Source organism: Rhea americana, unplaced genomic scaffold, assembly GCF_003343005.1.
Source record: "Rhea americana isolate MKP2758 unplaced genomic scaffold, rheAme1 scaffold_15, whole genome shotgun sequence".
In the NCBI taxonomy this organism is placed as follows: Eukaryota; Metazoa; Chordata; class Aves; order Rheiformes; family Rheidae; genus Rhea; species Rhea americana.
In genome coordinates this window covers 2,979,382-2,992,350 of record NW_028185594.1, presented here as the reverse complement: position 1 = coordinate 2,992,350, position 12,969 = coordinate 2,979,382, and the positions used below count along the sequence as shown (strand labels likewise).

The 12,969-nt window shown below is 36.4% G+C and overlaps 1 protein-coding gene across 1 annotated transcript in view; it reads left to right on the top strand.

Annotated features, from left to right (window-relative positions):
- RAPH1 (Ras association (RalGDS/AF-6) and pleckstrin homology domains 1) overlaps nucleotides 1-12,969 on the top strand; it is a 93,295-nt gene that overhangs the window by 49,991 nt on the left and 30,335 nt on the right. The window lies entirely within an intron of this gene.

The following is a 12,969-nucleotide window of genomic DNA, read 5'->3' as shown; positions in this document are numbered from 1 at the left end:
GTAACCCAGTTTACACAGCTGAGAGACTCTGACTTGTATGTGAAGATGGCACATAATTTAGCTACTACATGTAATACTACGTTCTTTTGTTTTGTTTTCTGTTTGCTTGTTCTTACTCATTGTAGTTTTATACATGAGGTATGAGGTGAAAATCATGACATAAGGACTTGCCAGTACATGAAAAACTACAAGTTCTTTGCCTCACTTGACAGAGAAAATGGCAGTGTAGAGTAAACTTTAACATTTCTTAGGCAGCCCTGGGGGCATGACAGTTACTCATGGTTTTGATGTAAGCTAAGTTTCATAGACAAATGTATGTTGGCCTATAACTGCTGTGGGATAAAGTGGAAATTTTGAAATGGGCCTAAGGGAAGACCAAGTTTGTGTCCCACATCAGTCCTTGATTGATTCTCTTAGGGGTGTTTTGTCATTGAAATAATTTTGCTACATAAAGGTATGAGATAATTGCTTTTCTAGCCATAACAGATGATTTCAGGTTGTGTTTTATGTGTGATTACATATGTGGTAATGTATGTTATATTGTATAAAAATGCAGTCAACTGTTTCTGTTTGTAGAGAAATCAGCCCTTAATGTACACTGTCTTTAGTAGACAAGAGCATCTTAAAATAGAGTTGGATCACTGAACTTCACTTATTATTTGTAGATGATTTAAAGAACAGTTGTGGTCTGTTTTAGTTCTTGGAGGAATAGGGCGTTATTGGCTCTTGTATTTGGGAGCTTAAGGTTTGAGTTGTTTTCCTTATGTTCCATGTTTTATGTAATCAAAAGTAGATGCTAAGGAAGTTAGTTTAATTTGTGAGAGTGGTCAGATATGCAGCAAACAAGGGATGAAAGTTGGACTCTGAAATTTTAAATAAATCTGCTTTTCTATCTGTTCTATAATGTCACTAGCTTTTTACATTTTTTAAAAAAAGTATATTCTGGAGTACTTTTAGTTATCCTTTTCCTAAGCTGAAAATAGTCAATGGAAAGACTTTATTTGAAACACAATTAGACCATCTCTTCCTCTTTCCATTTATTAGTCACACAGTGTTTTTTAGTAAGTCAAGTAAGTCAGTAAAGGAAAATTGTGCACATCTATCACCTTGAAACATTACTTTGGCTTCCAGTTTTGTTGGCATAAGAAGTGTGAGCCGTCCAGTTTTCAAATGCTCTTGAAATAAATGTAAAATGGCTCTCTGCTTGCCGGGTTTTTGGAGACTTTCAAAATATGCTCTGAGATAAACATACCAGTTTACAAAACTTAAACAGTGTTTACGTATTCTGGTGTTCAGGTGTGCTTAGCTATTCATCATGAAATTTATGCATGACAGTTAAGCATTTTTTTTCATATGAGGCACTAAAATCTAAAGATCACTAATACGTTCTTCCCTGTGTCCCTAAATTTAGTGTTTAAACGTTTTAAAAATTATACTCATTGAATGTGCAAAGATGATGATGGAAAAGTTTTTTTTTTGTTTTTTGTTTTTTTTGTTTTTTTTTCCCTTAATAGGGCTGTGGAATCTGTGTGAAGGCTGGAAATAGAAAGAAGGCATTCTCTGAGTTTAAATTGCTGTATGTGCATGGAAGGGGTAGGTTATGAAAACTGTGATATCATAAGTTAAAATAAATGAAATTGAATAGAGAACCTAAGTATTAACTGTGTACTGCTAGATCGTGATTTTCCTATCGATATCTCCAACTTGTATAATAGTCGTGAATTTAAAGTTTGTCCTGCAGCCTTTTCATGTGTGAAGTCTCTAATTTAAGCGTAGTGAGCAACTGASTTTAAACAACTGAGTTGTTTAAAACATATAAGATGTACTTATCTTTTGAGATGGCTCATCAAATTTGCCTGATACTGATGAATAAGTTTGGAAGTTACTGGAAGGAACAGAAAAAGGGACAGTATGATGCGTGTCTGATTTGTCACAATTGGCTGGCAAAGCTGGCTATCCACACAAAAATTACAGTTATGGTGTATTTTATTGCCATGAAGTATGAATACAACAAGCATTATTTATGCCTAACTGTTGTTCTCAGATTGTTCTGTGATGTTAGTGTCTTTTGAGGAATACCCACTGAATGACTCAAATCTCAGCTACCTGAGACTCATTGATCTTCATTTAAAACTGCTTCTTCAGAAACTTTGCCAGTAGTCCCTTGCACATGGCAGTAGTGAGATGGTTATGTCCACATATGTGGTACCTTAGCTGTTAGAATTTGCCTGCATGTGCTTGCCCTTTCTTCCTTCGTGTTCTTCCAGAGCTGTCAAACACTTGATGGTTTCTAGTGCTCAGCTCCTCTGACTTTTGAGCATACAGCTCAGTCTTCGTCAGCTTTCATTTCCCAGTCATGATAGCTTCTCACCTGGTACAGGAAGAGAAGGTAAGCTCATAGCAGTGGTAGTTGGCTGAGCTGGTACCCACTTAAAATGGCTTTGCCTGTGTTTGTGTGGATAGGTATGTGTGCTGTGTTGATCAGTAATGCTAACAGCAGAACAGCTGATGATGATGATGATAGAAGCTGTCTGCAATCCAGAGACTGTTTCTGATCCTTTCARCTTTCTCTCCTCCTTCTTGACATCCATTGAGTAGAAAATGGTTCCATCAGTGGTGGAAGACAGTTCAAATTGGATGCTGAACAACCATTTTTTTTAAATAAATGCCAGTGTTTTCATGCAGGTTCCACAGCACTGTAGAAAGAGGCTTATGTTTATGAATAGGATTTTACTTCATACTACATTTATGGAGGAAAAAAAATACCATTGATGTAGACAGGCTAAGGAAATAGTTGATCAGAGGTTGAAATTCTTACTAGGCTCATCTGCAAGACATACAATATCACAGATTAATGATCAAAGAAATCTAGGCAATGTACATTTCAGAAGAAGCCAAGGTACTAGACTCAAGAAATGAGAATACTTGCACTATGATGTTACCAAACTCAGAAACATCTACAGAGAATTAGGCTCTTTGACTGCAGTTTCCAACAAAGATACCACTTTAAAAGTTGTGATTAATTAGTAATAGAGCCTTTAAAACAGTGATGTTCTTTGCAGATATAGCAGTCTACTTGAAACAGAGGTAAATTCCTTCACTTTTTGCAATATCTAATTTGATTAAGGAAGAGAAATAGTACATCTGTACAAAATTAGCAACAGATTACTTGTTTGTCCTTAGTTCAGATTGCCAAAAATCAAATTTGGAACAGATGGCAAAAATTAAGAACACAGCAGCAGTCAAAGCATTAAACTCTAACAGGAGAAAGGAATTTATGCAGTTTTATCAGTTGTGAGCTTATAGGATGAAAGCTAGAGTTTGCCAGATTTCTGAAAGAGTTTATAAAGGATTCCAAAGAAAAGAGACTATGTTCCATAGAAACAACAGAAAACTTGATCTGTTGATTTTTGCCTTCTAGCTCTGTCAGTTTTGCACATGCTGGTTAGTATTTAGCCTGTAATAGTGTACTAAGGTTAGTCTTTTTAGTTAACCAAGTTTACAGTCTTGGTTACAGCTTCCTGCGTTGGACATCTGCTAGCGTTATGTTTATGAAAGTTCTTCTAGGTTTTAGACCAGCCACATCAGTGATTTGCTTTATGGATGCAAGTGGGGTTTGGGTTTTTTGTTTTGTTTTGTTTTTGTCACACACACCCCACACGACACCCCCATCTGTTCTTGTCRTAAAGAGTTGAATTTGGACTCCATTAACTCTCCAGTTGTGTATACTTGTTTTCTTCTGATAACTGAACTTTGAATGTTTTGGTGTCTACAGTAATTCTTCAGGGCTGCTTCATATTTTAGAAGTCAACAGACTATATATAAATGCCTATATATAAAGATTTGTAAATAGTATTAATACAATTACTACCTAGTGTAAAATACAGTAGATTCAGACAAAAGCAATTAAAGTTGCATATATTTTATTCTCTAAGTTTTTTAACTGCTTTGGTGTCTTTGGGCTGTAGGTAGAACCATCCATGGTGTGAAGTATCTGGGATTCTTTGTGTAACTAATGCAATTCCTGATCAAGCAACCTTGACTAAAATTTGAGGGGGGTTCTCCTTCCTTCCTTTCTGTCCCTTAATTAATGCACTTTTGGATGGGTCAGATGACCTTTTGCCATAAAATTATATTCCACCTTATTTATTTCTTTTCCTGCTAGGTCAGTTCTTTTGGGAAAATGCCACTGTTCAAAACCTGCCAGCAAACAAACTTCAGTTGGGATTTCATGTTTGATTTAAGCTACCTTAGAGCCACGCTGCTACTGAATAGACAGTCTTGCCCTATCTTTTGTTGGCACTAGTGTTTGTGCAGCTGCCTAGTGATACAAATCTGCCTGAAAAGTAGTCCTTCTGAATTAGTTGTTCACTGATCCGATGGCCTGTACAGTCACAATTACTGCTGTCCACGGAAGAGAGATTTGAGAGAGCACATGGTTGAGGGGGGAGGTCAGGACTGCCTCTTTCTTATGGGCAGCTCAGTCTTAAGTTTCTTTAAGCCAGAAGTGAAACTAAGATTTAGCTGAAATGTTTTCTAGTTTTGCAAGATTTTTCTCACCTGTTGTGTCCCCAGGAGCTTGTATTTGGCAGGGGACCATCGAAACGTAACYGGCGGCTTTTTCTCTCGACCTGGGAAGTGCTTGGACTAGTAAATAGTACATCTCACGCACACGGTACAGCAATTTCATAATTCAGAATGACCATAGACATGTTTCTTAAATTGCAGTGAATTCCAATAGGTTTAGACTGTAATTTTTAGAACAGGCATGAAGTTACAGGAATCCCTAGTAGTTAAGGAATACTTGCTGTAAAGTAAACCTTTTTTAAAAAAAAAAATCTCGTCCATTTAAAAAACAAGTTACAGAACTAACTCAGAGTTAGGAAATTCCAGAAGTGAAGTTGCCTGCAGTGAAATGGAGTTGTATGGCTTCCAGGAGGAGGGCTGGCCACTTGGGAGCCCAGAGTAATAGCTCTGGATTTTTGCTTCCAGTGTCTGGCTCCAATATGCTCTGCAACAGCCAGGCGTTGCAATTGCAAGGAGGCCACTGTACTCTCCCACCACAGGCCCAAACTTTCACAAACTTGGCAATGTTTTGTCCACGGATGGTTAGCTGAAGGGCTGGGCAGTGCCCTATAAAAGGGTGTAGCCTATACATTTTTAATTGTGGTGCTTCAGACTTCAGTGAGACTACATGCACTACAATTTTAATTCTAAAGACTCAGACAAATTTGGGTTACTTCTCATGGGACCAACGCAAAGCAAGTCTTTGAGGCTGCCCCTGCCAATAATCCCTTTTGTGCTCAAATATGCAGAAGTATTAAAGCTTTTTAAAAATATGTATATATTAGATGAGATGCACCTTCTTTTCCCCTCTTGAAAATGCTTAGTCTAACCTAAATGATTAGTCGTCGTCCTGTAACAAGGAGTTGTCATGAAAAACTTGTGTTTCAGAGCTTATAGCTTGGCAAAAAATTTATAAGCAACTGAAAACACTTTTTATATGTGAAAGTATCAGGCAACTCTAACATCTAAAGCTGCCACTTCAGTTTCTAAGTATCTCTATTCCTTTTCTAAGGCTTTCATAAGCATAAGCTCTAACCCTGCTGCATCTCTTCATTTGTCAAATCAAAATTGAATAACTTAGTTAACAAAATGAACATGCCTAGAATAAATATTTTGCAAGCATTGTATGACACATTGGAAATATTGGGCATTCACTTTTTAATAGCGTAATGTTCTATTTTTGATCCCTGAATGACCTTGCACTAAGAAACTTGTCCCTTTCATGATTTAACATTTTCTTCTGAGCTACAGTTGTGTCAGTTATTTTTGTTTGCTGCTTTGCTCATTTCTTAGTGAAAATTGGGGTAACACAGAAATGCTTTCTCTTTGGTTCTTTTTCAAATAAATGACAGTGTGAAGGAGCTCAGAGTTGTAAAATAGTACGACCATGTGAAAGTGAAATCTATTAGGTGCACACTTTTTGTACTTGTGAATTGTCATGAGAGTGTATTATGTTATTTACAGGTATGGAGAAACTGAGATGGGAAGTGCGTGAGATTTCATAAAGTGACGATATGTTCCTCTGCAGAGTTTCTTCTACTGCAGCGTTCAGAGCAATTAAATTCCAGTTCTTGGCTTAGTGAGCAGGTGGTTGCACAAGGGGAATGCTCCCTGGGCTTGTTTTCTTACTGATTTGTTTCAAATCAGGTAGAAGGTACCTTGTGTGAGATGACAGGTGTTTTTCTCCAGTACTTTCAGATGAAGTTGTGGTCTTTCCCCTTCCATTGTGGTYTGGCATATATTTGCATCCTATATTCTTCTCCATTCCAGTAGAAGAAGAAAACTGAATCTCTTCTTGTCTTTAAGTCATTGATCACTTTTCCATACGAAATTAGGATCAGGGACCCTGCAACTTCTTAGTATAGCTGTATCCTTCATTATGGTTATTGTCATCACCGTTTCTCTCTTCCTCCTGCTGAGTGATAATAAAACCTTTTCTCCAACCTCCACCCTTTTCTCCTCTTCTCTTTTAGCAACCCTATTTCCTACATCTTTACTGCATGTTCCTGTAGAATGGTGCCTCAGTGGTCCAAGCACTCCTTTAACTTTCCAGAAAAGGAAGCTGAACCAACTCCTGTCAGTTGCTATGACGTGTGTATGGCTTCTACTTATGGCAATAGTTGTATCAGTTTCCCTGCAAAACAGGAGTCACATTAGTAATTTGAGTTTAGTCTATTGGTATCCCAACAGTGCAGTCTGGTAACTATGTGTATCATTTCAGGTAAGCTTTTTGATCTTCTAATCATTAATTGGGAAAGGCTACCTAAACTGCAATTAATTTTTTTTCTTAAACATAATTGCTTTTGATAGCCCATTTCAAAGGAGGGCAGGAAGTGGAGTTTCTTAATTTAGATATTCATCATTTTATATCATGTGTTCTTATACATTACAAATGTAATCTCAAAGGATTTGCCAAGAAGAATTTCAGTTCTGCTTTCCTCTCCCCTTTACAAGTAAAGATACTGAGAGCAGAAAAAGCTGTAGTTTGCAACAAAGTGGCAAAAATATTTTTAAAACTGTTTCTTTTGAAAATACTACATTCTAAATCTTTAAGCCARAGTCAGCAAATTTAAAGTACTGATGTAATCCAAACCTATAATAGTGAACCTTTAAACAGAACTTTGGAAGCATATAGCTATCAACCACCACTGACTGTTTCTGTCTTACTTTATTTTCTTTCTTAGGGACAGAGAGAGACTTTTAAAACAGTTTTGTAGTGTTTCTTAACTGTCACATTAAACTGGAAATATGTGGCACAATAGTGCCACCAGCTGGTTTAATTAGATGTGTTTGTTAATGTTAAATTGTTAAGAGTTTTGTAAGAAATGTGGCAAGGTACTTATTTACACAAGTCCTTAGTGTCGTCTTGTCTTTTTGTACATAGTGAAATTATTTTATTATACACAGTTTGAACAAATAATGTGTTTCAAATTACAGACAATAGCTAATTGGGAAAGTTTTTTCTGTTTAATGTACTTAAGGCATTAGAACAGTAGGATAAGATACCTTAGAAGATTGCCAGGTAGTCTTTCACTTGTACTTCCCAAAGTTTTGTTCATTATTTGCGAAGTGACAATATAAAGAACATATATAACACTTTCAATACTGTACCGTACTGCCTTTAAACCTTGTATACGCATATTTTGAGCCTCTACTTTCAAATTAGGGCAATTGGATACCATTCTGACTTTTAGGCATGAGAGTGAATCTTCTGGATTTGTTCTACCTGCTTCTGGACTGACTGATAATCAGAAGTGTAACAAGTGTTTGATGTGACCATGCTTAATGGGTTTTGGCAAAACTCTGCAGGAACTCAGAAATGAAGCAGTGWGACAATGCATGACCTGCTGCCTGTGAACTGGTGGCGTGATACAGTTGCAAGACAGATTATACAGCCTGTATCCTTCAGAAGCTAACTGAACAGTTCAATTTATTGCCTATTTTAGAAGGATCTTTACTTTTTGAAATCCATATATCAATTACTTTATGAAAAAATTCTAATATACTAGATAATTTAATATTGCAATATACTAAATAATTTCTAGGTTGATTTGTTTTGGAACTGGCTTTCATCCTGGGCCTCAGAACCTCAAGCGTTAAAAGAACCCACTGAACCTATTATAAAAAAAATGACAAACTTGAGAAAATATCTTGAGCTTTTGGCTGTGTGGAGGATTATTTGTTGTTCACTGTAGTGCAAGCATTTATATTCTGAAAATCTGAAATGAATATATATTTTCCTGTGAATCCATCTCTTTTATTGTGTATAGCAAACATTCTTTGTAGTTTTGTTTCTGCTTTTGGAAGAAATCACAGTGGCAATGGCTTCTCTGGTGTGAAAAGTAAAACTACATATATAAAGAACAAACGTGGTTTGTAGTTAAATCATATGTTCTCATGGAGGAGGAAACCCTTGCTAAATTGAGTAAAATGGTGCATATTCTCCCTTCTTTAACTCTCAAATACTTCTGAATAGAGAAGTTTCATTTGAAATTATTTATTTATGCTTATAGTGATAAGGATGAATATGTTTCGGCATTCAAAACATTCTGGCATAAGCACCAATTTTGTATTTCTGAAATTGTGTGGCGATCTCTGAAAACACTGTGAAATACAATATTCAACAGCTGGTCTGTGAATTTCTCCTGGTATGTAGGCCTGAAGATAATGGATGTTGCATTCCTGGCTTCAAAGAAAGAATACAGGAAATCTTTGAAGTCCAAAACATAATTTGCAACAAAACTTCCATATTTTTATGAACATCCAGGCTAGCTAGCTGTATTTACTGAATGAGCTGCATGTGAAAAGTATTTAAATGTCTCTCCTAACATTATCAAGGACTTTAAAATGTTAATTTTATTCAGACCTATTTTTCTATGTTGTGATTATCCATACTAGCTTAAGCTTGTTATGGAGACACTGGTGTGTGTATTTATATGCTTTTTTATTGCTTGTTCTGATATTTTCATTATTACATCTCATTTTTATTATAAGTATTTTCAGTTACCTTGACTTTTCTTGCACGGCTGTCTTGTCATCTCTTGACAAAGAAGCGAATTTTATTTAGTGGAATTTCAGTGTTGTGATCAGCAAGCATTTTCATCATTGTACGTCATCTTTTTTTTTAATAGACAAACTTTTTTTCTACTAAGAGGAGGCTTTATTGCAGTTCTGCTCCCCCCTCCATTTCTTTTTGCTACTTGAGCAGTGTTGTTATAAAATTGTATATTTCTTCTATTAACAGAGAATTGTTTCCTATAGTGTAACTTGTATGGGAAGCTTTTTCATTTGGATTACTTGTAGGATTTAAAAGTCATATTTTGTACAAGAACTTAAAAAAGGTATTGATGCAACTGACAGCCAGATTATATTCTGAAGGCTCTCCTGTTCACCAAAAATACAGCTTTGAAACCTTCTCCTGGAAATAAATACTTATGGCTAGCTTTGGGCCATGCACACATGCAGACTTTTGCTCTGCACTTTTAATGAAGTGCTGGCCTAGAAATACATGATTTTTCAAAGCACTTGGTAAATAAATTAGATGAAGTTTTTGATTCTGATTTGTTCACACTATTTGAGTAAGCCTCACTTTTGAGTAGTTCAGTGAAAGAGGCAACTAGAGTTTTCTAGCACTGTTACAGCATAGCTGTTGCATAGCTTCATGCCTAGCATAAAGAAGCTATATAGTTTCCACTGAAATTTCTGTCAAATTCGTTTGATAATTTCATGCTACTTCAAAGTATTTTGACCTGCTAACAGTATGTTATCTGATTCTGTGATATTCTTAAAGGGAAAAAGTATTTAGACTGAAATGAAAATATGAATTGTGAGAAATGATGGCCTACTATGGAAGCAGTCAGCAACTGCAACGAGGTTAAGAAAATATGAATGTAGTAGATAGGGTGTACGCTTTTATGCCCCGCTGGCAAGCTGTGGTCCAGAGTACTCTAATGGGGGATGGATACTATTTTGTGTAATTATAATTGCTTTTATATGCTGACATTGTCTGGTAGATTTAGCTATCACTGATTTTTACATATTTCCTTTCAAAACTGAATATTTGTCTTACTAGAGCTTGGTTGAGCAGGAAGACGTGAAGGTGTTGCAGTAAAATGTTCTCTAGCAAATCTTTGGAGCTGCTATTTTTAATGCAGATTTTTACTAAACCTCTCCCTCTTCTAGAGTCCTAGTGTGTGATTGCCTATCGTGGTAGCACGATAGGCAGCAGGTGCCAGCATGTCAGAGCAAAGCCTGCAGTGTGGGGACTGGGAATCTCATCTGGGGAGACTTCAAGGGTTTGTAGTGTCAGAGCTTTGGATTACACTTGAGCTCCAGAAGCAGAGAAGTAGTGTGGGCCATGTAGATCCTCTCTCTGGTCCAGTGTGGTTTTATCTTAAGGGGGAAGATATCCCCCTTATGAGGCATCATTCTTTAGAAACAAAAACAAACAAGCAACAACAACAGCAAAAAAAAAAAACTTTCCCTGAACAACAGATTATTCCTGGAAGACTGTATTACAGTGAAATATCTGTTCCCCTCAAAGTTTGGTATTTGACCTGAAGTCTTCTTCTGAAATAGACTAAATGCTTTAGAATTTTGGTTCAGGGAAGAGCAGCACATTGTTGTTCCAAAATAAAACATTTAAATGAAGAAAAAAGAAAATCTGTAGTCTATTGGATGCACTGTGGGTTTTTTGTTTTTCTTCCTTCAATATTTTATTCAGGTCAAATATTTGAAAAATGTAGCATGCATGTAGTTTCTTATTGAAGCTATAATTCTGCAGAACTTGGGCTTTCCAGTTGCTTTACTACTTCTGTGTATTCTAACTTTTGGGTACCTGCACTACTGTAAACCTTGATACACTGTAGTAAGGAGCAGTGCTCAAAAGGTGATAGGCAAAGAACCATTACCTTTCTGTTTCGAGACATGTCTTTCCAGCTCAGACTAATAAGGGTAGTTTGTCATCATTCTGTTGTATCAGATTTTACTGGCCAATGCCTGTTCTAACGAAATACCATTACTCTTGATTTCCAAAATAACTTTCCTTTGGATATCTGTTTTAATATTTTGCTTTGCTAATACTGGAGAACAGTGTTAGCAAAGTCCCTAGGGGTTATTGTTTTGTAAAATATATGGTATCCCCCTTCTGGATAGAATAGAAATTCGTTACTGGAAAACAGTTCACTATTTGTGTACTATGCAAGACAGCCAAAATGACTAATGATGGGAAGAAGGTTAAATGATCTGCCTTGAGCTGCTCGGTCAGAAGTGCTTTCCAAACTATAGTATTTTCTTTCAGGAGATACCTGGTAGGCGTCTTCATCCTGACACTATTATTAACTGAAAGGCAAAGGAGAAGAGATTAAACCCTAAGGAAAAGGTTAGACATGCACCTTATAATAATCTTTTTAGCCCTGATGCTCCATCCCCCAAGAAAGAGTGATTCATCTTAATTGGAGTCTATGATGTCTGACGAGCTCTATCAAGGGGCTTTTTAAAACTAATTCCTTGAACTGATCCATAGACTTTTATCTATGGTTTTTGAATGTTGCATTGAGCCAACCAATTTATTCCACACATTCTGTAGTAATGTGTTGTAATGAGACAATCCGAGACTTCATTTGTGTGAAGTTAGAGTTTCTGCATAGGAAAGGATGTTCTCCAGATGTAAAGATGCACCTTGTAGAAATCTTAAAAAGAGGATCAGTCTGACTCTTGTCCACAAGTTAGGCAAAACTATTATTCACCAGCAGTGTTAGCATCACTTCAGACTTTAATTATGGAAGCAGCACCCTATGTAGATAGCATGAAAGCAGTTCTCTGCTTCGATGATGACCAGTTTCTAGTAGCTTTATGTTTGCACAGCAGAATCAGAATGTTCAGTTTTAAAAGACTGTCAGACATGGCAGGATTTTGAGAAGTGGCTTAAGTGCATGTTTTCTTACTTTTATAAATCTGTTTGAAAATTCATTATCTCTTGCAGAAAAGACACCCGTAGCAGGTAAGCAAGACTCTTCTTAATTCTATCGTGTGACCTTTTTACAGGTGAAGAATAAACTCAACTCCTCTATTAACGCAACTACTTCTATAGTAGTGCRATAGGTTTGCAGTGTGTCTGAGATGACTATTTGGGAATGTTCGCCTTTGTAGGGGCGGGCAAGAGTGAGGGTTTTTTCCCTTAAACTCTGCTTATCTTCTGTAATCGATGCACTATAAAATTGCTACACTGACTTCTTTTGACTTATGTTCTTTCTCTTTCTTTCTGCACAAGCACTCCTATTTGGACAGGGAAACCTCCCTCCTTCTGAGAAACATTGCAGGAAAGCCTTCTCATTTGCTGACCAAGGTGATACTTCTTCTTTCCACCTGCATGTCACTGTTTCCATGTAGAAAGAATGCTTTTAGTCTGTGTGCTAGATTCCTCCCACCTGTTTCTGGGAACTTCTGCATTTACTTACATGATTTTTCTTGTCCAACAAACCAAGGTGCTTTTAAAGGCTATATTTCATTGTTTCTGCAAATCCATTAAAGTTTTCAAGGTCTTGGCAAATACTTGATAGAGATGTCAGCAGGTAAAATGCCTTGGCTAAAAAAGAAATTTACTGACCTAGAAGTTCTTCTATTCCTATTCCCATTCACTAATTAAAAAAAAAAAAAAAATCTGGAACACATGTGGATGCGTTCAGTACTGTTAGAAGGCAGAAGTATCCTTAAAATAAGTTCACTTGATATATGAAGATAAAGTTTAAGTAATGGGAATCTTTTTTTTTTCTGTTTTGAGTTCTGTCGTGATGTTATGTGAGGAGAATAACCTAGGAATACAGTGGTTTAATGAGCCAGATATGGACAAATCCTCGTTATAAATCCATTTTCCTTATAGAGAAGAGGTCAATAATGTCCTAA